At 44.0% G+C, this 27,164-nt stretch overlaps 1 pseudogene across 1 annotated transcript in view; it reads right to left on the minus strand.

Annotated features, from left to right (window-relative positions):
- Window positions 1-27,164, minus strand: part of LOC146796156 (cyclic nucleotide-binding domain-containing protein 2-like) — a 462,048-nt pseudogene that overhangs the window by 306,171 nt on the left and 128,713 nt on the right. The window contains exons 4-6 of the transcript XR_014969544.1: window positions 25,760-25,923; window positions 10,894-11,050; window positions 9,062-9,213 (exon numbers count right to left, since the gene is read on the minus strand). The product of XR_014969544.1 is annotated as a cyclic nucleotide-binding domain-containing protein 2-like (transcript). The remainder of the gene's footprint in view (window positions 1-9,061; window positions 9,214-10,893; window positions 11,051-25,759; window positions 25,924-27,164) is intronic.

Raw genomic sequence — 27,164 nt, forward strand, 5'->3', positions numbered from 1 at the left:
TCAACGTGCCTCGTCATAGTATGAATACTAAAAGAATACTTCTTGTTAGGATTCCCACGTGACAAGACGCGCTGACACAGTTTGCAGGTGACCTTTGGTGCATTCACCTTCTTTTGTCCCTCTGGAAAAGTGAAAAACTGCCATATAAAGGAGTCTTTCTGCTTCCTCTGCCTCTGTCTCTCAAGAGTGTCCTGTTCACTCTCAGAAGATGGCTGCTGCTCTGCCATTGTATCTCAACACACAGATTAGCTCCTTCTCCTAGGGAATCAGAACTAACAATGAGGGGGGTGGGTGTGATTTTGGAAGAATCTGGAACTAAAAGTACTTTGAACCAATGAAAAGTGATGTTTCTTCATCACATGACTTGCCATGAGGGGATTCGGTGTGGTATTGAAACAATCTGAAACTGAAAGTAATGAAAACCAATTAGAAGTGTTGTTTTATTCATCACATACCCCGAGGTGCGCGCACCGAGCAAGCTCCCTGCGCGCACGGTACAATTACGCATGCGCGAACGCGTATGCGCGCATGCGCTTACGTACTATGCGCGTACGTAACGCGCATACGCAGCACACGCATATGCGTAAACGTCAGCGCGCGCACTCTACGCGTATACGGAAGTGTACCGCGTGGAGTACGTATGACGTACGTAAGCATGCGTACGTACGCATGCGTACTAGGTGCGCGCTCAGAGCGCGCAATAAAACGTATGTATGCGTACATAAATAACGTACGCCGGAATTCATGAAAAATGTACGCAAACGTACTAGGTGCGCGCTCTGAGCGCGCACCCCAAGAATTTATATTAAAAAAAAAAAGTGGACATAACTTAATAGAAGATATTAACTATGCTGTTCAACTTTATCTTAATTAAAACTTAAAAAATGAGCCACACCAAATTAAAGGATACAGATAATATATAAATGTATACATAGGGAAGTTTTTAAAAAAGAAATATTTAAAAAATATAAGTAAAAAATAGAAAAATTAGCATTTAAAAAACCTTTGAAATTCACTGAAAAAACCACAGGTTTCACACACGTTATAGTTAGGAATTAGCATTTAAAAAACCTTGCAAATTCACTGAAAAAACCATAGGTTTCACACACGTTATAGTTAGGAATTAGCATTTATTTAAAAAACCTTGCAAATTCACTGAAAAAACCAGAGGTTTCACACACGTTATAGTAAGCTGGACATTTTACTCGTAAAAAACCAATGAAATTCTCCCGTTATAGTTAGTTCAGCTAACTATAACTCGCGCGCCCGCAATCCACTGCTGATGACGTCACATATTACATCACTCATGACATGGTCAGTGACATCACTGATGACATCACTGATGACATCTCAAATGACATCACTGATGACATCACGGATGACATCATCTAGTGAGTATGTGTTTTTGCCTGCTTTGGCCGTCCGCTTGGACATTGAGGACGCCTGCTAAGTGAATTGTGGAGATCTTCATGTCTCGTGCTAGAAGCCACTTCTAAATCGCATGTGCTTCCAGCGACAGGGGTCTGGACCTGGTGCCCCCCTGCTTGTTCATGTAGTACATCGTTGTTGTATTGTCCGTCTGAACAAGCAGCACAGTCGATTTGATGGAAGGAAAAAACGCCTTGAGAGCTAGATGCACCGCTCTGAGCTTCATCATGTTTATGTGGTATAGTTGTTCTCTCTCTGGCCACATTCCTTGGATCTGTAGTGACCCCATATGAGCACCCCATCCCTGAAGGGACGCATCCGCCACCAAAGTCTGCTTGGGCAGTTCCTCTTGAAAGGGGACTCCTATGATGAGATGAGTCCATCGCATCCACCATCTGATGGAGAGCTGGACAGACAGAGGCAGAGTTAAAGTGTCCTCCGAGCAATTGGAGATTTGGGACCACTGATCCTCTAGAGTCTGTAGAGGTCTCATGTGAAGTCTGGCGTTTGGAACTAAAAAAATGCACGAGGCCATCGAACCCAGTAGAGATGAGACTTGCCTGGCCGTGGGCTGAGGTATCTTCAGGAGGGTCTGACACTTGTGGAGAATGGATGATAGTCTCTCCTCCGAAGGATACGCTCTTGCGTTTACTGTGTCCAAAGCTGCGCTCAAGTAATGTATCCTCTGTGTTGGATTGAGGATGGATTTTTAAAAATTGACATGTAGACCCAGCTGATGTAGTTGTTGAATGCAGTAAGCAAGGTGCTGCTGTAGAAGAGTTGGAGACGCACTCTTGAGAAGCCAGTCGTCTAGGTAAGGGTAGATGAAAATTTGCTTCCTCCTCAAGAAAGCAGCTACTACTGCCATGCACTTTGAGAATGTGCAAGGAGCCGACTTCAGCCCGAAGGGCAGGACAGTGAACTGGAAGTCGTCTGACTGGATGCGAAACCTTAGAAACTTTCGATGCTTTGGAGAGATTGGGATGTGGAAATAGGTATCTTGAAGATCTATGGAACACATCCAGTCCCCTTGATGTAGATGCGGGATTATTTGATGCATTGCCAGCATTCTGAACCTCTCTCTCAGAATGAACTTGTTGAGAAGCCTGAGATCTAGAATAGGCCTGAACTCCTTGTTTGGACCTTTCTTTGGGACAAAAAAATATCAGGAGTAGATCCCCTGTTGATGTTGGTGCCATGGGACCTCCTCGATGGCCTCCTTTAGGAGTAGAGCGGACACCTCTTCTCTCAGAAGATTTATGCGATGGATGACAGTCTTATGAGGAGGAATAGAAGGTGGAGGGGACTTGAACCTGATGGAATACCCATTCCTCACAATATTGAGCACCCACTAGTGTGATTTTGGTCCACTCTTCCAGGTAGAAACGGACACTTCCCCCACCGGAGTTGGTAAAGGAGTTAGGGGAAGCAAGCACTCACTGCTTCTGTTGTTGCTTGGCAGCAGGTGTGGACTGTCTGGAGTTCCCTCCTCTTCCTCTACCAGGACGACGCTGGTAGGACTGTGATCTTCCTTGATGTTGCTGGGATGACCACTGAGGGGTTTGGACCCTCTGTTGGTATTGGCGTCGATCGTAGGGGCGGTAGCGTTGCCTGAAGTCCTTACTCTTCTTGAGCCCAACCGCCTTCACCGTATCCAGTTCCGTCTTCATCCTGGACATTTCGTCATCAGCATGAGAGCCGAAGAGCGATGTGTCATTGAAGGGGAGATTGAGGATACGATGTTGAGCCTCTGGCTTCAAACCCGTCAATCTCAGCCAGGCAGAGCGACGGGCACAAATCCCATGTGCATAACCATGGGCAGCTAAGTTAGAGGCATCAGCCGCTGCACTGATGACCTGATTGGCCACCAAACCCCCTCCATTAAAGGATCTACAGGCAATCTTGTTTGTCTTCCTTTGGGAGCTTCTCAGTGAAGCATGAGAGAGAGTCCCACAAAGAGGTCATACCGACCCAGTAAGGCTGAGGCGCTGGCTACCTTCATATATGATGCTGAGGTGGTGCACATTCTCTTGCCGACGAATCCATGGCCTTACTGTCTCTATCCTGGGGTACCACAGATGATGCTGCTCCGTCTGGTTCTTCCGTGCCGCTGAAACAATAACCAAATCCGGCGGAGGGTCAGCCCTCAGAAAAAAGGGGTCCTTCTCAGGAGCCTTGTACTTTTTAGTGATGCGAGATGGGGCCACCCCCACCGATGCTGGAGTAAGGATTTTTTGAAGAGCAGGCTCTGGCAGGCCAGGCACCAGGGGAAGCAATGGTCAAGATGAAGACCTATGGTGAAGTGTTTCAAAGATGACTGACGTTTTAGCGGTAAACACAGGCAACTAAATATGAAGCTTTGCAGCCCCTCTATATAGAATCTCATTTAAGGTCAGGATATCATCAATGGGCGATATTCTACTCGGAGGAGAAGAAGAGAGAGTAGGAGAGTAATCTGCCTTTGAATCTCAAGACAACAAAGAAGATCTATAGCTTCATCTTCTAGGAGAGTGGTGGCGAGATCTGGATGCCCGACTCCTAGGAGAACGTGACGAGCGCCTTCTCAAAGATGGGGACCTTTGTGGAGTGGCATGTCGCTCATGTCTTTCAGATGAGTGCACTGATTAAATTATAGGAGATCTGGATTTACTAGAGGACCGTGGCAGTCTTGTAATCCTGTGAATCTTCCACTCTCTTATGTCCCCCAGCCATCTCGGGGAGATATTAGTTGCAGGGGCTGGAGTCGGCACTGGTGAGGGTTCAGGAGTGACTTGCACTACCTGAAGTCCCGGGAAGGAAGAGGCACTCCTTGACGTCACAACCTGGGCGTCCCGCGTCGAGCGGTCTCGACGTCGCGCTAGGTCTCTTGGCAGGAGGAGACCCATGATTGGAATGTGATCTCCTCGACGTCGATCTCCTCGACGTCGACCTGGATCGCGATTTTCTTGACCTCCTAGATCCAGAGGGTGATTTGCGAGATCTCGACGTCGATCTCCTCGACGGAGACCTCCTCGACGTTGACCTTTTTGGCGACGGATGCATCAACGTCATTCGTCTCGACAGCGAATGCCTGTGCTGACGCGTCGTCTGCGAACGACTGTCTCACCGGTGTCGAGGCCCTCGGTGTTCTGCTCGACGTCGATGCAAGCAGACCTCTCGACGTTGGTGGTGTTCTCGACGTCGCCATGGACCCTCTCGGCGGTGGGCTTCGACGTTGATGAGTCGACGTCGAGCCACGGCCTCCTGACGTCATAGGCGAGCCGGACCTGGACCGCCTACGCGTAGGTGTCAACTTCGTCCTATGGGTCTTCCCACCTGAAGTCGGTTGCTTCGACGGCGAAGGACGCCTCAACGTCGATTTCGACGCAGACTCAGAGCAAGTATTTTGGATGTCGATCTGTCCCTCGACGGCGTGTCAGACCGGCGTCTCCTTTTCTCAACTTTCTCTTTGCGCTCCAGCCTTGGTTGAGAGGAGGGCTTCTTTGAGGGATGTTCTAGGCTACTTGCTGTTTCCTTTCCTCTCTCCTGCATAGAGTGCAGCTTAATCTTCTCCCTTTCCCTAAGGGTTCCTTTTGAAAACTTGCTGCAGTGGTAACACTGGTCTGGCTTAAAGACGTCGAGTGAAACAAAACAATTTCACTTTAAACCAGAAAATAGAGATAAAAAAAAATTAACTGGCAAGCTCAATGCTCCAGGATCCTCACAGAAGGAGCTGGAAAAAAGAACTTGACCTAACGGTCACCTGTGGTGCATGATGGGAGCCTGGGGGTTCCTGGAAGTCTTAAAGGCACGGCGCCAGTTTTCCAATTGTTTCTATATGCAGCCTCTCTAGGCTAATCTGCCTCTATGATCTTGCCTTTTTACCTTTGAAAATAAAGGTTGTGTGTTTCAAAGCAAACTCAAAGTAGTTTTCTTTATATGTATCATAAGAGTATCATGACTTATGTTTCTTTATATTTGCAAATGTAAAAGATTGTCGCAGTTTTGAGCCTAGTAACTTTTTTTCAGGCTGCATATGTATATATATGCATATTATCTCCATATATGGGTATTTATGTGTGTGTATATATATATATATATATATTGTTGTGATCAAGGGCTCCTGAGGCCCGATACGCGTCGTGCGTGGGTTGTTGTTTGAAGAATAAACATCTTGCCAGAAGTTCTGCGGGGTCTGAGTTTCCTTCTTCGCCGCCGCCGTGTGGAGGTTGGAAGTAGCGGGAGTTGGAATCTTCCGATATATATATATATATATATATATATATATATATATATATATATATATATATATATTCACTTAAAAAACCATAGGTTTCACACAAGTTATAGTTAGCTGTACATTTCACTCGTAAAAAACCAATGAAATTCCACGTTATAGTTAGATCAGGTAACTATAACTTGCGCGACCACAATAAACTGCTGATGACGTGACATATTACATCACTTCTGACATGGTCAGTGACATCACTCATGACATCAATGATGACATCTGAAATGACACATTGTGCATTGCGGTCGCGCAAGTTATAGTTACCTGATCTAACTATAACGTGGAATTTCATTGGTTTTTTTACGAGTGAAATGTACAGCTAACTATAACTTGTGTGAAACCTATGGTTTTTTAAGTGAATTTGCAAGGTTTTTTAAATGCTAATTCCTAACTATAACGTGTGTGAAACCTATGGTTTTTTCAGTGAATTTGTACGGTTTTTTAAATGCTAAGTTATGTATTTATTTTTAATTTTTGCGCGCACGGTGCGCTTCGCGCACCGTGCGCGCGCTGTGGGCACTCGGTGCGCATCGCGCACCGAGCGCCCACGTTGCGCATTTCGTACCGTGCACGCCTCGCCATTTTTTTTACAAAATATCAATTGTTTTTTCCTCCCTTGGGGGTCCTTAGATTTATATATTAAATGTGATTGTTAATTCTTTTTTTTTTTTTTTACCGTACGCGTACGGTAAGCTTACCGTACGCGCACCCCGCGATTTTTTTTTCAAATTATTAAATTTATTTTTCATACTTTTTGGTCCTTTGTGAACCCCCTGACGAACGCTAGGGGGTCTGCAACTCTCTTCGTTGCCCCCTTTTCATGTTATCAGCCTTTGTTTTTCAGTGCGAGAGACAGAAAATGGCGGCCGATACTTCCTGATTTCGACCGATTCGAATGTTTACAGTCATGTAACCACCAATCAGAGTTGAGCTCGCGCACGGCACCGTACGCGTACGGTAAGCTTACCGTAAGCGCACGGAGCGCGCTTACAGATATATATATTGATTTAAATGCTATTTTCTCAGGACCTACTGAACAGATTTACACCAGACCTGCAAAAGGCACATCCTTGACCTGAGGACTACCTCTCTGCCAAATTTCAAGTAATTCTGTTCAGCCGTTCGGGCTGTAGCTCGGACTAAAGGTCCTATGGGAAAATGCATGGGGAAAACGTGTTTTGGGACCCCCCTTTTTTCTCAGCCCCCGCTTGACGAATCCCCCCGAGACTTTCAGGGTAGGAGCGGAGCGTAGCGCCCCATTAGTTTTGAAAATTTCGCGAAGATTCGTCGACCGGCGCCAAAGTTATTCCAAATAGAATGTTGCGGATTTCCTATGGAAACACGGTCCCAACTATAACTATCTACTGGCGACCGCCAGTAGATAATATATATATATATATATATATATATATATATATATATATATATATATATATATATATATATATATTACCTACTGGCGATAGCCAGTAGGTAGTTATAGTTAGGACCACGTTTCCATAGGAAAACCTCAACATTCTATTTTGAATAACTTTGGCGCCGGTCGACGAATCCTCGCGAATTTCTCAAAATAGGTGGGGCGCTACGCTCCGCTCCTACCCTGAAAGTCTCGGGGGGATTCGTCAAGCGGGGGCTGAGATAAAAGGGGGGTCCCAAAACGCGTTTTTCCCATGCATTTTTCCATAGGACCTTTAGAACGAGCTACAGCCCGAATGGCTGAACAGAATTACTCAAAATTTGGCAGAGAGGTAGTCCCTAGGTCAAGGAAGTGCCTTTTGTAGGTTTGGTGTAAATCTGTTCAGTAGATTCTGAGAAAATAGCCTTTAAATCAATATATATATCTGAGCCAGCTTACGGTACGCTTACCGTACGCTTACGGTAAGCGTACGGTGGCGTGCGCGAGCGCGATTCTGATTGGCTCTTAGATCTTAGTAAACATTCGAATCGGCCGAAACCAGGAAGCGGCGGCCGCCATTTTGTCTCTCGCACTGAGAGAGATTTTTAAAATCGGAAGCCCAAAAACATGTAAAGGGGCTGTTTTGACAACTCCCTCCCACATAGTCATGTGGAGGGAGTCCCCAAACATCCCCCAAGTGCAAAAACGGTTTTATTTTTTTTTCGGCAATTTCGCGGGGTACGCTTACCGTACGCTTACGGTAAGCGTACGGTAAAAAAATAAAAATAAAAAAAACACTATCCACACTTACCCCACCCCCTGTGCTTTTGGTGGCCGAAGGCCACCAAATGTGCTGGGCTTATTACAATGGAAAAAAACACTATCCACACTTACCCCACCCCCTGTGCTTTTGGTGGCCGTAGGCCACCAAATGTACAGGGCTTATTATAAGGGAAAAAAACTTAGCATTTAAAAAACCGTACTAATTCACTGAAAAAACCATAGGTTTCACACACGTTATAGTTAGGAATTAGCATTTAAAAAACCTTGCAAATTCACTGAAAAAACCATAGGTTTCACACATGTTATAGTTAGTGGAAATTTTACTGATAAAAAACCAATGAAATTGCCCCGTTATAGTTAGCGCAGGCAACTATAACTCACGCGACCGCAATCCTCTGCTGATGACATATGTGTCTTTATGAAAAAAAAATATTTGTAATATATGTATAGCTAAAAATGTATGGAAGAAGACATGGGCAAATAAGTGTCTAAATACAGTATTAGCATCAGCAGAGGATTGCGGTCGCGTGAGTTATAGTTGCCTGCGCTAACTATAACGGGGCAATTTCATTGGTTTTTTATCAGTAAAATTTCCACTAACTATAACATGTGTGAAACCTATGGTTTTTTCAGTGAATATATATATATATATATTTATGAAGACATATGCATATTATTTGCTATTGCTCCGGGGTCCCTGCACGTGGGCGGGACTATTCAGTCCTTATGACTATTGATGAGTATCCCCTGGAAGAAAATATGTGTTTACCATACTTTATATTTTTCCATAATCTGTTACAGGTTGTTGCTGATTAAAACAGCAAAAATTCTGGAATTTAACATCTACCAGATGCATAACTTTGCGCAGTTTGATTTTTTTGGGCACAATAATCTGACCTACATGTCTGAATACACGTAGCCGGATCATGTTTAATTATGTATAATTAAACATGGGAAACAACAAATCTGATAAGTTATGCAAGTTTGTGTCACACAACCACAATATTACAGTCCACCTAAAAACTCTAAATACGGATTTGATGTTTTAAATATTATCAGAGCAAGTTATATACCTTTATTCGGCGGTGGCTGTATTACCGCTAAAATGTGATTAGTAAATGTAGGCAAAAGAATACACAATCCTCAAAAGCTGCACACAGTAACAAGATACAAGCATCACACACCTGAAGAAGCGAAATCGATACTCCAGTTCCTTCTGTAGCTCCTGATCCAGCTTGTTCCTGAAGAACTCCTGACGGTCAACCACCAGGAACTCTGTCTCTGCCATACAGACGACGGTGGCGTTCCTCCGCAGACCCTTGACTAAGGCCACATCCTGCATGTAGGATAGCAAATACAAAGACATGAACAGCCATCTTAGAATAACAGGTGATTACATGAAGTCTACTGCTACCTTACTGGAAGCACTTTAGCCAGGTTCTTGGTGCTGAAAATTTCAACTGTGGAGTAGTTTGTTGATGTGCTAAATATGATCATCTCCCCATTCATATGAATTCATTCGGATTATTAACTTGAAGGCAACAGAGGGAGGGAGCCTGTGTCTTGATGGCTAATCTGGCGTGACTTTTTTTAGGAGTTTGGCAAGGATTTTGCATGTTTATTGAAGCAGAGAACTCATGACAGACAGATTCTGCAGACCACTAAATGTCCATATCACTTGGCTAACTTGTCATCAAGACATATTTTTTCCAGTTCAGGGCATTTAACTGGCAGCATTATGTCTTCTGCGAGAAGTGATGACGGGTTGCTTCCGCTGAACCCACTGTATCAACACAGCTTATAAACATGAAGCATAACTGAAAAGCCCAGGACTATAATAGCTGACCTGATACCATTTATCTAAATCCTACTATTGTTATGCCTTCTACAACTCTGTAGATCCTTCTAAGGTTCCAATTCTGTCTTTGCTCTCAAGGTAGGATCAATCCCCTAGGTCTGTTGTTGCATATAAAGTTCACATCACTGCTGCCGTAAGACAGCCCCCCCCTACATTTACCAACCTTTTTGAGAAGAATCTTCTGTCTTTCGTCAGTCTCTCTCTGGCATCAACAATTAATTTTTCTCTGTGTCTTGGGTCAGTTAATGGCTATTGGACAGTATCCTTGATGGTCAATGTCACTTACCACTGATGCTCCAGGACATCAGGTCCTATTGCACTTCAAATGGATAAACAGTTCCATCTAGGCCTATATACTCCAAGAACAAAAAGGTCACCAGTAGCTTCACTGATCTAGCGGTAGTATTGGGCAAACAGCAAATAGCAATGATCTGGAAACCGAGGGATAGGCCTAGTTGCCCAAGTGGGAATGGGAAATGTTAATGTGGACTGAATTCTGTTACAAATGGAAACCAAGAAGGGTATGCATTGTAATGGTATGCATTGTAATGCCTGCGTTGTAGTGACATGCGATGTAGTGTCATGCGTTGTAATGGTATGCGTTGTAATGGTATGCGTTGTAGTGTCATGCGTTGTAAAGGATGTTCCGTTGTAATGCCTGCGTTGTAAGAGTAGTGCGATGTAATAGTTGCGTTGTAAAGGTTGTTTCCCGTAATTCATTAACGGCTTTGGGTCAAACGTTCCTTACTGACTCAAGTGTGGGTCATAGTAGGCAACTCATACAAGATTTTAAAATGTAGACAACAGATCTATACGTCACAGCAGAAAACTTGGAATTTTTGCAAAAGTATATCTGCAACATTAATATATGCTCTTAAGAAATTGCTTATAAACTGCTGAATTCCTTGTATACTGTAGAAATTTTCACAGAGTAGAACTTGTTCACTCTTTAAAGGCCGAGCCACCAAATTGGACAAAATAATCTGTCAAGTATTCACCAACTATAAACCCAAAGGAAAAACCTCTCGGTTATAACAAGAAAGTATTTGATTAAGCCACCGACCTTGAAATTTCACAAGGGTGATGAATACGAGAACGGCAATACCTGATACTGAGAGACAGGATCTCCTTGTTCTTGAAACTGCTAGGCAGACTTACCCCAAAACTGGCTCCTTTCCGTAGCAATATGGGTTCAGGATCCAGCAAGGCACTGCTGCCATCATCATCCTGTGTGATAGCAATGACCCCCGAGAAGACAAAGTAGAAACTGTCGCCACGATGACCTTTGCGCACCACAACCCGTCTTCTGCCGAATCTGGGACATGAAGAGAAAGTAGCATATGTAAATCTTTACATGTTTAAGGAATCACTTAACAATGGGATCAACATGTTTGCCAGATAAGAGAGTTGAGGCACTAGGATATAAATTGATTTTCCCATGATCATACAGTTTGATGAAGTGGGAAGCCGTTATTAAAAGTGAGAACTCCTCGTCTGGATTGAGAACTTCCTGTAGACCACAGCTCTTCTTTTTAATGCAGTTCTTCAAGATTGTGAAGCGCTTCTGCTGTCTTTCATCACAATCATGTATGCATATATTTATGAAATAGATACACAAACCTGTTACTGCCACACATTTCAGAGTTCATTTCTCATGCTGATGTAAGCATTACAAAGAAACTAATAAATGGTAATAAGCTTTGCAAGTGAGGCATAAGTGAAGCAGAGGTAAGACCTATAGGTCTCTTTCCAGCGGGCACACAAGTCAGCACTACTAAATTACTCGTTCCAACGTAGGTCCAGGAGAGCAAGATTGTAACACATTTCATAGCATGTATGTTAGAAATGGGGTTTCTGGTTGGTTAGGGTATGAACCTACACCAGGCAGAACACACCTCTCTAGTCAGGGTAAGGGGGTTACACACCCAAGATAACCCCTGCTCAACCCCTTGGTAGCTGGCAGAGCAGTCAGGCTTATCCCAGAGGCAATGTGTAAAGCGTTTGCGCAACACACACACACCAGTGATACACAAAATACACCACAAAAGAGACGCCACACAAGGTTGTATACAAATATCTCTTATATTGTATATAAAACACAGACCACATTCACATAAATCACTTTGCCAACTAGGCAGTTGTCATAACATCACACAGATCATAAATCACTTTGCCAACTAGGCAATTGTCAGGACACCACATTTATTTCAAAAAAGCAAATACTTATCAGTTGCACATGTCATAAAAACACCATGAAAACAACACCCTACACCATCACTGTACATATTATGCAGGTCCTGAGAATTATACCTGTTATCTGGTCTTCACAAAGGTTACACTGACATTTATCATAGCATTAGGGCATAAAAATGTAGGTGAATATAATAAATCCATGAATCATCACAGGTTAGGAAAAGGCAATCACATTAATTACCAACACTAATTGCACAGAAATCACCACATACCACTATACGGGACTCCCCAAATATCATTGTATCATTGTACATGCATCACCATAGATGCAGCACACCTGCACTTCTCTCGCATGTTGTGCAGTAAATATGCTCGGCCCGAAGGGCAGTGACGCCTGTGCACTTAGAATATGTTTTACGGTACTGTTTTACGGTACTTGAGGGGTGAGCCGTAGGAACAGGACCTCTGTCAAGGATTTCCTTCCCATCCTGCAGCTGCTTTTAATTTCCTCAAGGCCCCCGAGGTATGTGTCAACACAGGGAAGTGGGCACGGGAGGGAGCACACCCATGGCACTGAGCTGTATGGAATCTTCACTGGGGTCCCCACCCCGACAACAGTGGTATGCAGCTGCCCACGACTGTGCGTGCAACTGCCAATGAGCTCAACTTCGTTTGGCGCACAGGAACTGGGCCCGGCCAGACACACACAGCGCTGCAATAGGGGCGGGCTGACGGGCCTTCGTGGGCTTGGCCCGCCCCTAATTACCAGGCACAGCGACTCATTCTCCAACAGGCAGCTCTTCGGCCGCGCCCGCAGCATGGTCAAAGCACCTTCCCTGTAGCAGCGTCGTACAAAGGAACCCGGTTGCTACGGCAACACAGGTGCGGCATGGGGAGGGCTTCCTTCTCGTCAGCAGTGAGCTCTATTCCTGGATTATGGTGCAGTTCACCCAGCCACTTCACTTGAGCTGGAAATGGGGTCACACTGTCCTCTACAGCACGCCAAACTTGACTTGGACTTGACTTCCAGCAAATTAAGTGCTCACCATGCGCTGGGCTGAAACACAAAGCACTCCAACTTTGATTCCAGCCAAATAAAGTGTTCATCACGTGCTGGCACTTTAGAAAAGGTGAAGAACAGCCCAGTCCTTCCCCCTACAGGAGCAGAAACTGCAGGCCAAACTACCCCTCCCACAGCAGGGGCAGCACTCCTCACACAGCTCTTCAGCACTCCTTTTTAAGTTGTAGCAAGGGTCTTTTCTTGAACTCTTTTATTTCCCTGAGAATTACAACAGGAGGCAAGCACTCACAAGCCCATGGAGATTTCTTGACAAGCAGGATAACTCAACAGGGCAAAAAGAGGAAGTCCTTTTTCTCCACCACAGACAGAAGCAGCAACTGCAGGCCAACCCACACCTCACACAGAAAAAGTACCGCTCCTCACACAGCTCTTCAGCTCTTCTTCTGTGGTAAATAATTTTCCTTTACCGGGACTTAATTTGATACAGAAACATAATAAAACAGCTCAGTAAAATGAGAGGCAGAATCCGTGGTATTAGAGGTTCGGAATGGGCTTTATTCCAGTGATCGATTATAATCGGTTGCTCCAAGTTCCATCACCACGGAGGTTCAGGAAGTGAAGTACATACATTATTGACATGAAATGACTTTTATAGATCATACATTACAATGAAGCGAATGCAATAGGCGTAACAATTGATAAGGAAAATGACGATTTGTCTGCGTAACCAAAAAATGGGTGTAATAAGGAGTAAAAAGGAACATAATGGGTTATGATGTCACATATAGGTGGATCTATAAGATAATACTTGACATAGATGCGCGCGCAGCAGCATGACGTGTAATTGACGTGTAACTAGGGGGTGAAGGGGACTTGACATTTAGCTCTACATGTGGAGACAAGAAGTCTGGGGGGTCAAGTCAACCTAATCCCAAATCATATCTAACATCCTATGTTTAAAGAACTATGTTATCCACAAAGAAGGACTCTCGGACAGAATCTATTCTATACTGACTGTGCGTGCGTGTACAAGCGTCTAAGTGTCTACACTAAATGCGAGGGGGTAGAAATATTCCATGGTAACAGGGCTATGAATTACTTGCATGAGGACAGAGAAGCCGGGCCTTTTGCTTGGTAACTGGAAGAATGTTTACTTAAACTACTGGGCAGGAATGCATCGGCTGAGGGGGGAAGCAGATAACTCGAAGGTGAAATACAGTTCTTGGCAGAGAATAGGCTGATGTCAGGCTTCGTGAGCCGCGCAGAGAATGAGACAAAGTTCATGGTCACAGATGCAGGCTCAGACTGGAGGTTTCAGAGGCAGAAGGCAAGAAGAGTTTGATGACAGAGTCAGGGCCTACTTGCCTGGACTGTAAAATGGCATAAGTGAACCATATAAAGCCGGTGGCCTTTCATACTTAGGAATGGAATATCTGGCCTATTCATGGCGGATCTGACAGAGGACATGTTGACGGTGGACGCACATGTGTTTGCGTCTTCATAACTGGAACTGGAGGGAACATACATGTACTTGTGACATGCACATAGAACCGTTGGGGTCCAAGATAGGGGACATAACTGACCAGAAAAATCCATATTTCCACATTCCCTCCTTGTCCCCTACTTGCCCGTTAAGAGATATCAATCTTCATCAATCCATTGATCTGTTCATATAACATCATTTGTTCTTCTTTCTTTTTCCGTGACGAATGAGATCTTGGTGGTGGAATACACGATGTGGCACACAGACCACAGATCGCTGGTCCACATTGTAGACATAGACAGCAACTGAATAGTATGAGAAGGCCAATACCTAGGAAGGATAGAACTCTCCATCCCCAGGCTGATATCACACTCCAAAACCAACTGGACCAAGTCCAAGTGCCTGGGTTCTGGTGTATCTGGTTTACAATCTTATGAAGGCGAGTTATGGCTTTATATACTGATGGCGAATTTTCTGGTATGAATACGCAGCAGCTTGATCCGATGACCCTACAAGCTCCGCCCCTATCAGCCAGGATGACGTCAAGGACAAGACGATTTTGAAGCACAACAATCCGCATAGCAGACTGCTCTTCTGTTAAATTGCCTAGGGCGGAAATAGTTTCATTCACTACTGCTTCAAGGGTTCTAGTTAATCTACGTATCAGTTTACTATTAGTAACAGTACCTATATAAGGAAAGATGCCTTTATTGAAATCTGTGTATTTTTCCCATGCTGTTTCAGTGTAATCGACAATTGGGAGATCTCTCCGCTCTCTGTTGTGTACTAAATGAATATTTCTATAATAATCAGGAGGAGCTAGGAAAACAGGTGGCAAAAGGAATGCAATGTAGCAGGTACCATCCCAATCTAGAGGTAGACGCATATATGCAGTCTGACCACATATAAAGTAGGAGTGGCGATAAGCTCTAAATGAAGATTTGCCTTGATCACTGAATTCTACTATAGTAGTGCATTTACTATGGCCCATATGTATGGAACCAACCTTTCTTACACACAATTCACCCTTCGCTGGGAATACTGACATGGTGGGTAAGACTAGTTCAACTTCGGATACGACATTTAGAATCATGAGATTAGGTGTAAAATTACCTAATCCATATACTTCATTTTCTAGATCAGTTCCTGTTCTTTTGGGGCGACCCTCCTTGTCAGGGTAGCAGACCTTGAGTAAAACTAGGTTCAGATTTCCCCATACCCACTGATCTTGGTAAACTGCTGTGTCTGAGTCTATGGAATTGATTAAACTAAACCATGCTCCACAGGAGCCATTATGTGTAAATGGGTGTGGAAAGAATGGCAGGACTCCTTCATAATTCTGATAGGGAGGGAGCCGACCACACACCCAACAATTGGTGGCATTACTAGTCTGATGGGAATGATGTAACATACTAATGAAAGTGTTATTGCGCAGCGCAAGTCTATAAGACAATTCATGCGGCGGTAAGTCACTAAAAGAATGTTCAGCAGTAACATTGTAAACGTTTCTGGCAATAGGGTAATATATGTGCAACAATATACTTGCAGTAATTATTAAAAGACTTAAGGAAAACAAGATTAATAATGTCACTATGCAATGGCTACGCAGTGATTTACAATACGCCTGTCGTTTCATCATTTTTCGCGACTGTCCATGATTCAGGTCTAGAGGATACATGTCAGAGACAAATTCAACCGCTTCACCTTGGAGAGGACTTAAACAATCAAATTGTCTGACGTTCTAGGCCTCAATTTTACTTTATAGAGTTCGGTTTTAGTCTTTTCAACCAAAGGAAGTTTTGAATCAGTCTGTGAGGGAGTGCAGGGCACAATGTCTATATCCGAGGATAGTCCATGAAATTTCTTGATATGACTTGAATGAATCCAGCCCTTGCGGCCCTCGATCTTCACGGCTGTCCTTGTAGTGAGCAGAACCAACTTGGGTGTCTTCCACCTGGGCTCCAGCTGAGTCTTTCGGTCGAAATTTCTCACAAATACGAGATCACCCGGAACTACGTCATGGGGTTTCACCTCAGTGTTGTCGGGAAAGGCTGCAGCTACCTGTGAACGACAAGATTGTAGTGCAGACATCAAGGAAGCCAAGTAATCTGTCAGCATATTACAGTCAACATCAGTTATTTTGCGTGGTATGGGCGTCCCCCACATATTTGGTGGTCTGCCGAAGATCACCTCATACGGGGATAGCCCTGTTCGAGAGTGTGCTACCATTCTCATGTAAAAGAGTGCAACTGGTAACGCTACTATCCAGTCGACACCTTTCTCTCTGCATATTTTGGACAATCTGATTTTCAGTATCTGATTATGTCTTTCTACGAGACCTGCTGCCTCGGGGTGTCGGACACAGTGGAATTTCCACTGATAACCTAACAAAAGTGAAACGTGTTTCATTAATTCGGATGAGAACGGCTGGCCGTTATCTGAGTAGACAACACGTGGTAAACCGTATCATGGGAAGAATTCTCGAACCAACTGTTTGGCAGTAGTCGGGGCAGTGTAATCTGAAACCGGGTATGCCTCCGTCCAACGGGACAGAGCGCAGACAACTACGAGAACATATTTGAATCCTCGACATCGTTCCATCTGGATATAATCCATCTGGAGCACTTCAAAAGGGTGATCAGGAGGATGAAATCCACCCTGTTCTACGGGAACGCTTTTTCCTGGGTTAAACTGACAACAGATCATACAGGTACGGACCTTTTGTTTGGCTGCTGCTCGCAAATGTTTATTGAACCAAATGTGTTGAATGCTGTCTAGCATAGCTTTTTCTCCGAGATGTGCTGGACTATGTGTAGTGTTAATTATAACTTGGACCATTGAATCAGAAAGGAACCACACAGACTTTTCCTTCATCATCCATCCTTGGTCCGTTTGGATCCCTCCTAATTCAGTCCATTTCTTTATTTCGTCTGGTGTAGCATGTATCTGTATGTCAATTACGTCAAGAGTAGGATCTTTAACTGTCATACAATGTGTCGGCATCGGGACTATTGTCTTTGTCATGTCGGGGGTTTGAGTTTGAGCAGTCTGTTTAGCTGTTCTGTCGGCTAGATCATTGCCTTGGGAAATGATATCAGTAACCTTCGTATGAGCCTTACATTTCATAATTGATATTGCAGTGGGTCGATGTATTGCATCTAATAAGGCATGAATGAGGGGTCCGTGCTGAATGTGGGCACCGTGGGAAGTTAAATAACCTCTCTCTCGCCACAGCACGCCGAAGTCATGTACAACTCCGAATGCATAACGTGAATCAGTGTATATGTTGACTTTTTTATTCGTGGCTTGAATACAGGCTTGTGTCAGAGCGATGAGCTCTGCGGCTTGAGCTGACAAAGTATTTATACGATTAGTTTCAATGACTTCAGTATCTGTTGTGACTGCGTAAGCGGCCACTAATTCTCCTGTATTTGTTCTCATACATGAACCATCTACATACAATGTCAGGTCTGGGTCTGACAATGGGACATCGGTTAAGTCTTGTCTGGGTTTCGTCGTTATAGTAATAACTTCAATACAGTCATGGGCTAGTGGGTCTGTTCCGGTTACTGGCAAAAGTATGGCAGGATTCAATGTGTTACAGCGTCTGATTTCTATATGTGGCTGAAACAATGTAAGCTCGTACCCTGTAAGTCGCGCTATAGTCAAGTGTTGTGTTTGCGTTCTATTTACAAGAACCTCTACTGCATGTGGTACTTGAACTGTCAATGGATGTCCTAACACTATGGCATCGCTTTGTCTGATTGCTAAAGCTGTCGCTGCCACTGATTTTAGGCATGCAGGCAAAGCCTGAGCTACAGGATCTAATGTACTAGAAAAATAAGCACATGGTTTGTGTGCTCCTGCTTGTTCCTGTGTGAGTACTGACAAGGCAGTACCTTCGCGTTCTGTAACAAAGAGTGTGAACTGTTTTCTGTAACATGGCGTTGCTAAAACAGGTGCTTGACTTAAAGCTTTCTTTAGGCTTTCAAAAGCTTGTGTATGTTCCTGGGTCCAAGGGAGAACAGTCGATGTGGCTGCCTCCTGTGTTGTCAACTGAATGAGTGGTTTTGCTAGAAATGCATACTGAGGGATCCACTGCCTACAATATGAAGTGAGGCCTATGAAAGCCCGCACCTCCTTTTGCGTCTTGGGTATTGGCATGTTAGCTATTAACTGAATGCGGTCGGGTGTAAGCTGCCTTCCCTCCTTGGACAGCGAGTGTCCAAGATAAATAACTCGCTGGACACAGAATTGCAGCTTAGAAGGGGACACCTTGTGCCCCTTTTCGGCTAGAAATTGTAAAACTGTCAGTGATGCTTTCTCACATTCCGGTTCACTTCTCGCGGTGATCAACAGATCATCGACGTATTGAAGCAGAGCAGTGTTAACTGGCATGTGGATACTGTCAAGTTCTCGTTTCAGTGCTTGGCTATAGATGCTGGGGCTTTCTGTAAATCCTTGAGGTGCGCGTGAGAATTTAAAGCTACGCCCATTTAAACTAAATCCGAACAAATATTGGCTTTCCGGATCTATTGGGACGCTGAAAAAGGCATTCTTGAGATCGATTACAGTAAAGAATGTCGCTTCGGAATCAATGGCTGTCAGTAATGACGAGATATCTGGGACCACAGGGAATTGTGGCACAATGCATTTGTTTAACTCGCGCAGATCAATAACCAATCGATAGACTGGCGGGGCCTTTGGATCTGTTCGTTTAAGAATCGGAATTATCGGTGAATTACATACATTGGAGTCTGTTTCTACAACCACTCCTTGGGCAATGAGCTCGTCAATGATTTGTAGTAAAGCCACTACAGCATTTGGTGGTAACTTGTATTGTCGCATTCGTGGTAGCACCACTCCTGCCTTTAATGTGACTCGATATGGTGTAATATTCATGCGTCCAACATCAGTAGGGCCTTGTGCCCATAGATGTGTAGGTAATGTCTGTAGTCGGGGATCCATGTCTCTAGACACATAGTGACCTTTAAAATCACGTAAAAACAATCTTACTCCTTCCGGGGAACAACATATTATGGCTCCTAGAGCTTTCAGCGTTTTTATTCCCAATAGATTTTCTGGACATGATTTAGTAAGCAATAAATCGGTAGTTCGGGTCAAAGGTCCTATCGTAAGTGGGAGAGGCTGTGACACTTCATTAACAATAGGCTTTCCTGAAAAACCAAGGGAAATATTCTGTGAGCCTGAGAGGGGTGCCCCTGGAACTTCACTACGTTTTATGGTCGTTCGACTTGCCCCTGTATCGAGTAAAAATTTTCTGTCTTGGCCTAATAATTCACTATGTATATAAGGTCCTTCTTGATCTACTGGGATTTCAATAAGGGGTAAGTCAACTTCCCTCTCTAGGCTTTTTCATGCGTAACGCTGATACTCAGGATATTCATACTGTGCGGTCTGATACATTTGTCGTGTTGTTGTCTGTGTGGCAGCAACAGGCAACGGTGGTGCAGCTGGCACAAACTGTATTGGCTGTTGTGCGGCTGGCATGGACTGTGCATGCTGCGGAGCTCCTTGTTCATTCTGATCTTGTCTAAGTGGCCGTGGTCTTTCTTGTGTTTTACCTATGGCGATATTATGTTTTAAAACTGGACAATCGTGTACGTAATGACCTGGCTTTTTACAATAATTACATGTCCCTTTTACAGGTCCTGCTGAATCGGAATGTGTCATACCCTTTTTATGTCCTTCAGCTGGAACTGTCTGGGAAACTAGCATTTTCATTTTCGTGTCTTTCATGCGTCTGTGTTCATGTTCTTGTTCCTCTCTAATTCTATTGTGATGGTATTGTAACATTTGTAACATTTGTGATGGAGTGTTACCTTGCCAGGTACTCTCGAATTTTAATACTCTATTCTTTACTTGGGGTAGAGCATTTTCTACTAATTTTGTTACGAACAGATGTGGGTATGATTCGCTACTTGCTTTTAGGCCACTATTTATACCAAAACATTTTTCAAATCGGGCATAGTAATCACTAGTGTCTTCATCTTGCTTCTGTTTACAGGCTGAAATTGTACCCCAATCTTCCTTTTTCGTAGTTAATAAACGTGGCAGTACCTGTACTAGTAAACCTGGTAATGCCTTAGTTTTATCCCCAAGTCCTGCTCCTGCAGTTCGGGCCTTTTCTTCTGCTTCTAATGCTGACCATTCTATCTTTTGGTCTCCTACCTCCCACTCTTTTTCCTTGAGTTTCTCATAAATGCCAGCAGGCATCAATACCTTCAGTATTGTCATAATGTCGGGATAGGTATACTCTCCCATGAGTAACATGTCTTTAATTTCTCGGTGAAAACCCGCTGGATCTTTGTCATGACTGGGTACCACTTTCTTCATTTGTAACAATTCTATTTTTGATATGGGCGTATATACAAATACGCGCTTAAACTCGTTGTCCTCGCCTTTTATTGGGTGCACTTCTCGTAAGGGATTCTGTCTATCCATGTGATACGTGGTTCTTTCCTTGACGGGCAATGAGACATGCTCTGCGCATACAAAAAGAATATACTGCTTTCTTGATTCTAGAATTTCTTTAATTAATTTAGTACCTGAACCTCTCCATTTATTCATAAGCAATTCAGTCAATATGTCAGGTAAGGGACCAGGGTCCGAACGCTGACTCCGATATAGTATAATGAGTTGTTGAATCATATAAATCCCAACTAACCTCTGTTCGTCTGGGGTGAGATTCAAAAATGTGCGTACTACTGTATCATCACTATATTTTCCGGGACTGTCCACCCAATGGACAGCTGCCCTGGCTAAATCTTGTTCATCCATAGAATCGAGAAAATGATAACCCCTTCGTTCTCGGAGTAGTTTGTCGGCGGTTTGGAACGAATGCTCGTTAGACCTTATATTAATTATAGGTATTTGGAAATTCCTGTTATTATCTGGACATATCGGACGTATCGAGTCAGTAAGACATCTATTACTATTACAAGATCTTCCTCTACCTACATAGGCTATGGTGTCCGACTGTCTCGCGGGCAGTCCTGACCCTTCTTCCTCGCTTTGTTCGAACTCGTCTACCTCTAATCTTTCTTCGTGTAGGCGTTCTATTTCTTTACGGATCTTTCGGCACATGGCTATTATACAATTTTTCTTATCATGTCTACCTTCTGATATATTCTGGCTCCATCTGGTAAGAATTTGCATTGCTTCCGGGTCTACCCCCGGTCGGTCTTGATTTCTGATCACACAATTTATGAGGAAACGTAACAGTTCCCCCTGTATCTCCACTTTCTGGTATTCCATAGCTCTGTTAATACATTCTGAATCTCGCCCTGTTTGGACAAAATGATATATTTTATCTAGATGCGCAGTCATTCCTGGTAACTTCCCTAAATACACTGCGGCTCGTCTGATACGCAATGATGCTAGGGTCATTTCGTCCTCTTTACCGGGCACAGGGTCATATCTACAATCTATAAGAAGTTCCTTAAGCGTACGGGCACTTATGAGTTTGGGTGTACGTGAATGAGCTGACTCTTGAAAAGTAAGTTTATTTATTCTGGGTGGCGTAGAAAAAATGTTACTAGCACCTCCCGTAGCCCCATCTGGGGTGTCGGGTGTGAAAGGATTCGTTGAACATGACACAGCAACTATAGGTGTGGACACAGCTATAGAAGTAGCTGTAGGAACAGATGCAGAAACAGATGTGCTTGCCGGAACTTGTGACACGATCTGTTGCTGTAGGGATACGGGCACTGGATCTTGGCGTTGAACCTCCCTGATAGGCGGTCTATGTGGGGCAGAATTAGCATACTCGGGAGCTGCGTCATCTAAATATGAAGAAAGAAAAACATCTTCTGCGGTTCTAGGATGCCCCTTAGGATGTACCTTTATTGGAAATAATGGGGGCGGCAAGTCTTTCGGTATTTCTGGAGTAGCTTTAGGTAATCCTTCGGCCAGAAGGGGGTACATACCATTCATAAGGGCATTTCTTTGTCTGTCTACTTGTTCTGAGTTCACTCGGATACCCTCCTCAATTAATAGATTTTCTCGGACTTTATTAGAATTCTCTTTACTCCTCTCTTCCTGTCTACGTGCTTTTTCTGTACGTCTATGAGATTCTTTACGCCATAATTCAACGGCATCTTTCTGTGACTGTCTGACTTTCCTTTTCCATAACTCTTCCTCGACTTTCATGATGCACTCTGCATCCCAGGTTCCCGCTGTGGGCCACCTCTGACTTTCTGGTAATTCCTTGGTGTAATCTACCCATAAATCAAGAAATAATATAGCGTCTAAGCCATGTTTATGATACATGAAGTACCCTGGAGTGTCCCTAGGAGGAATAGGAACGGCTTCTTCGAGTACCCCTTTTCTTGTAGTGATCTGTCTTAGTTTCGAAAAGAACGGCATATTGGCAACTGATCCGATACTTAATCTTGAACACACTTAATACAAAAACACAATAATGAACAACCATTCATACCACAATATGCAGGACGTTTTTAAACACATTAAACATTAAACATTAAACCTTTAACTGAAACAACAATGATGATCGTCTGCATAACTAATCACCAAGCTTAATTCTTGACAATAACTAGATACTTCGGAATACTTGATATACCGCTAAACAGTACATATACACTGCTAAAACAGTGCAGACCGGATTTGTGTACCCAAACCCGTCTTGACCGGCACAACCTATGTGCACGTCAGAAATGCCTCCCCAGTAATGGTACTCACCGGGTAGCTTCGGAAACGGAAGGCCTCGGAAACTGGACTTGGACCGGACTGGACTCGACTCGACTCGTCGGAAACTGGACTCGACTTGGGACTTCGGAAACTGGTGGGCCTCTGTATACCTCGGATCTTGCTCTCTCAGCTAGGCTCTGGTCGGGATACTTCGCACTTCTCACCGCCTCGTCTGGGTGTTGATCGCAGCCTCAGTCGCCCCCGCTTGACCGGAGGGAGATACAGGAAATCCTGCTGGTACGCGTTATTGTCCGTCCAGCTGTGGCAGGAGACCGGGCCTGCAACTCACCGCCGGCGCGTGAGATGAGAAAGTGTCCCTGTTCGGGCGCCATTCATGTGGTAAATAATTTTCCTTTACCGGGACTTAATTTGATACAGAAACATAATAAAACAGCTCAGTAAAATGAGAGGCAGAATCCGTGGTATTAGAGGTTCGGAATGGGCTTTATTCCAGTGATCGATTATAATCGGTTGCTCCAAGTTCCATCACCACGGAGGTTCAGGAAGTGAAGTACATACATTATTGACATGAAATGACTTTTATAGATCATACATTACAATGAAGCGAATGCAATAGGCGTAACAATTGATAAGGAAAATGACGATTTGTCTGCGTAACCAAAAAATGGGTGTAATAAGGAGTAAAAAGGAACATAATTGGTTATGATGTCACATATAGGTGGATCTATAAGATAATACTTGACATAGATGCGCGCGCAGCAGCATGACGTGTAATTGACGTGTAACTAGGGGGTGAAGGGGACTTGACATTTAGCTCTACATGTGGAGACAAGAAGTCTGGGGGGTCAAGTCAACCTAATCCCAAATCATATCTAACATCCTATGTTTAAAGAACTATGTTATCCACAAAGAAGGACTCTCGGACAGAATCTATTCTATACTGACTGTGCGTGCGTGTACAAGCGTCTAAGTGTCTACACTAAATGCGAGGGGGTAGAAATATTCCATGGTAACAGGGCTATGAATTACTTGCATGAGGACAGAGAAGCCGGGCCTTTTGCTTGGTAACTGGAAGAATGTTTACTTAAACTACTGGGCAGGAATGCATCGGCTGAGGGGGGAAGCAGATAACTCGAAGGTGAAATACAGTTCTTGGCAGAGAATAGGCTGATGTCAGGCTTCGTGAGCCGCGCAGAGAATGAGACAAAGTTCATGGTCACAGATGCAGGCTCAGACTGGAGGTTTCAGAGGCAGAAGGCAAGAAGAGTTTGATGACAGAGTCAGGGCCTACTTGCCTGGACTGTAAAATGGCATAAGTGAACCATATAAAGCCGGTGGCCTTTCATACTTAGGAATGGAATATCTGGCCTATTCATGGCGGATCTGACAGAGGACATGTTGACGGTGGACGCACATGTGTTTGCGTCTTCATAACTGGAACTGGAGGGAACATACATGTACTTGTGACATGCACATAGAACCGTTGGGGTCCAAGATAGGGGACATAACTGACCAGAAAAATCCATATTTCCACACTTCTTGGCAGGGTCCTCTTGCTTTCAGAAGTAATCTAAATTCCTGGGGTTTGTGGTCTCATACTTATAACCCATTTTCTTATTGTTCTCTTTGCTTCAGAGTCTCTGAGCTCATGCCAAACCACTTCTGTGCTCCATGGTCCAGCATGACCATAGGAGGTAGAGACAGCATTGTGCAGAGGCACACAGAATGGTAAAGCAAGAAAATGGTCACTTTGTAAAAGTGGCATTTTCAAACATACAATTGAAAAACCACCTTTACTAAAAAGGTGTGTCAATAAATTCCGAGTTCACAGAGCCTAATCTCCATTACTCTATCTTGTCTCAATTTAAAAGTTACACATGTAAAATGTTACAGTGCAGCTCCAATGATAGCCTATGGGACAGGCAACCTTTAAACAATGAAAAACGAAATACGCAGTATTTAACTATGAGGACATTTAACACACCAGTACATGTCATACCTTTCACATACACTGCACCCTGCTCATGGGGGTAACTTGGGCCTACCTGAGGGGTGCCTTACATGTAAGAAAAGGGAAGGTTGGGGCCTTGCAAGTGGGTGTCCATGGCAGTTTCAAACTGTGCATGCAGACACTACAGTAGTAAGTCTGAGACACATTTACAGGGCTACTCCAGTGGGTGGCACAACCAGTGCTGCAGGCCCACTAGTAGCATATGATTTACAATCCCAAGCACAGTCAGTGCACTTTACTGGGGACTTACCAGTAAATCAAATGTGGCAATCATGGCTAACCAATCATATTCACAATTTACACAGAGAGTATATGCACTTTAGTACTGATCAGCAAAGGTAAAGTGCCCAGAATCCTATAGCCAAGAAAAACAGGGTTAGAAAAATAGGAGGCAAAAGGCAAAATGTTTGAGATAAACGTGCAAAAAGAGCCAGGTCCAACAATATACATTTATTTTATGTGATTATTCTTATAACTGACCATTTGGAAACTATTAAAGACAACCCTTTGTTGAAAGCTATAGGATAGGTCCTTCTTAGCTTCATAACACTCATTGGTACCTTTGGTTGAAGGGACAGATCCCAGCCCCTATCCCACACTACCACCCCACTTATTTACTACAAACCTTTGATAATAAACAACCCGGGCCAGCATCGTCTGCATCGGCTTGCTGTAGTGTCTGAAGCTAAGGATTCCTCTCATCATTCGAATGATAAACCGTATGTCATGGTGGGAGCGATCCTCAGGCTTACGTAGGGTGATCTCAATTGCCTTTTCAGGAAATGTAAACTGCAGGAAAGCAAAAAAAGCAGGGGAAAGCGGAGCTCCAATTAATGTTGTGGCTTGATTGGTTACAGCAATTACTTTAGGGCAATCTGTGGCATGATCAGGAGTAGTTTGTTACAAGCGAGTGTGTGTAACAAAGACAGACAGAGTGAGAGACAGAGAGAGACAGACAAGTACCTAAATCTTCAGTCCCCTGGGTCCAAAGGGTTTCCCTCAAGGCCCTAATGTTGTCTGTTCTCTTTCAGTAGGATTCATGCAGACCTCTCTAAAAGCACCACAGGGGTCTAATCGAAGTCCTTCATGCCCTCACAAATATCTCAAATCACCCAATTTATCAGTATATTCACATTGGCACACAGAGCATTTCTCTTCTCGGATAGCAGACAAAGGAGCAGTGAGAGATGCCGCTGCACTGGTAGTGGTCTGAGTTGTGCCACTCCCCCCTGTATATTTCCATCTTGTAGTCACATTTCCTGGCACCAACTTTTTTGCAATGTTGTGCGGATGTGGAATGCAAATGGATAGCTCCATTAGTACAATGTCTAGCTACACCTGAAACGAGCAGGCGCCTGTAAATGGACAATGGCAGAGACCATTACCATTTTGGCATTTATTATCTCCAACAGCTAAAGATGCCTGTTGGAATGAACTTTATGGCCTTTACCATGTGGCGGGGACCTGGTCTAGCAGTTGGTGCTGGACTGTTTCTACAGAAGCAGGGCCAAAATTGATTTGGATTAAGCTGGTCACTCTCTAAAGCTGCACAGTGGACATGAAACGATGGGCACAATTAATTCTGAGCGATTGCCAGTGCCTATAATTGATTCAAGCATTCTTTCTATCACTTTGCTGTTTGTTTAATTTGATGCTCTGAGTGCTACTGGTATGCCTAACGCGGGTTGTGTGTTTATTGAGCCACGCAACTCAAGCTGCAGCTCACAGTTAAGGGCCAAGTAGACTGGGATGAACTGTTTCTTTAGGAATAGGACCAAGACAGATTTTGATATGGCTGGACACAGACCAAATGTGGCACACTGGGTGAAAAACAATGGCCTGGAATTTGGCCCATGTGTTTGCAAGTGGCCGAGATTAATTTAAGCATTCCTTCCATCACTCTACTCTTGGTGCGTTTTGCCACCGTAGCCAACAGGGACCTAGCCATAAACCATTGACACAAAACTTTGTGTTTTCCTCTTGCTCTGTGTGACCCCTCGCCTTTGATAAGCTCCAAATCTCTGATCTTT

The sequence above is a fragment of the Triturus cristatus genome, chromosome 10, assembly GCF_964204655.1.
Source record: "Triturus cristatus chromosome 10, aTriCri1.1, whole genome shotgun sequence".
NCBI classification, from domain to species: domain Eukaryota; kingdom Metazoa; phylum Chordata; class Amphibia; order Caudata; family Salamandridae; genus Triturus; species Triturus cristatus.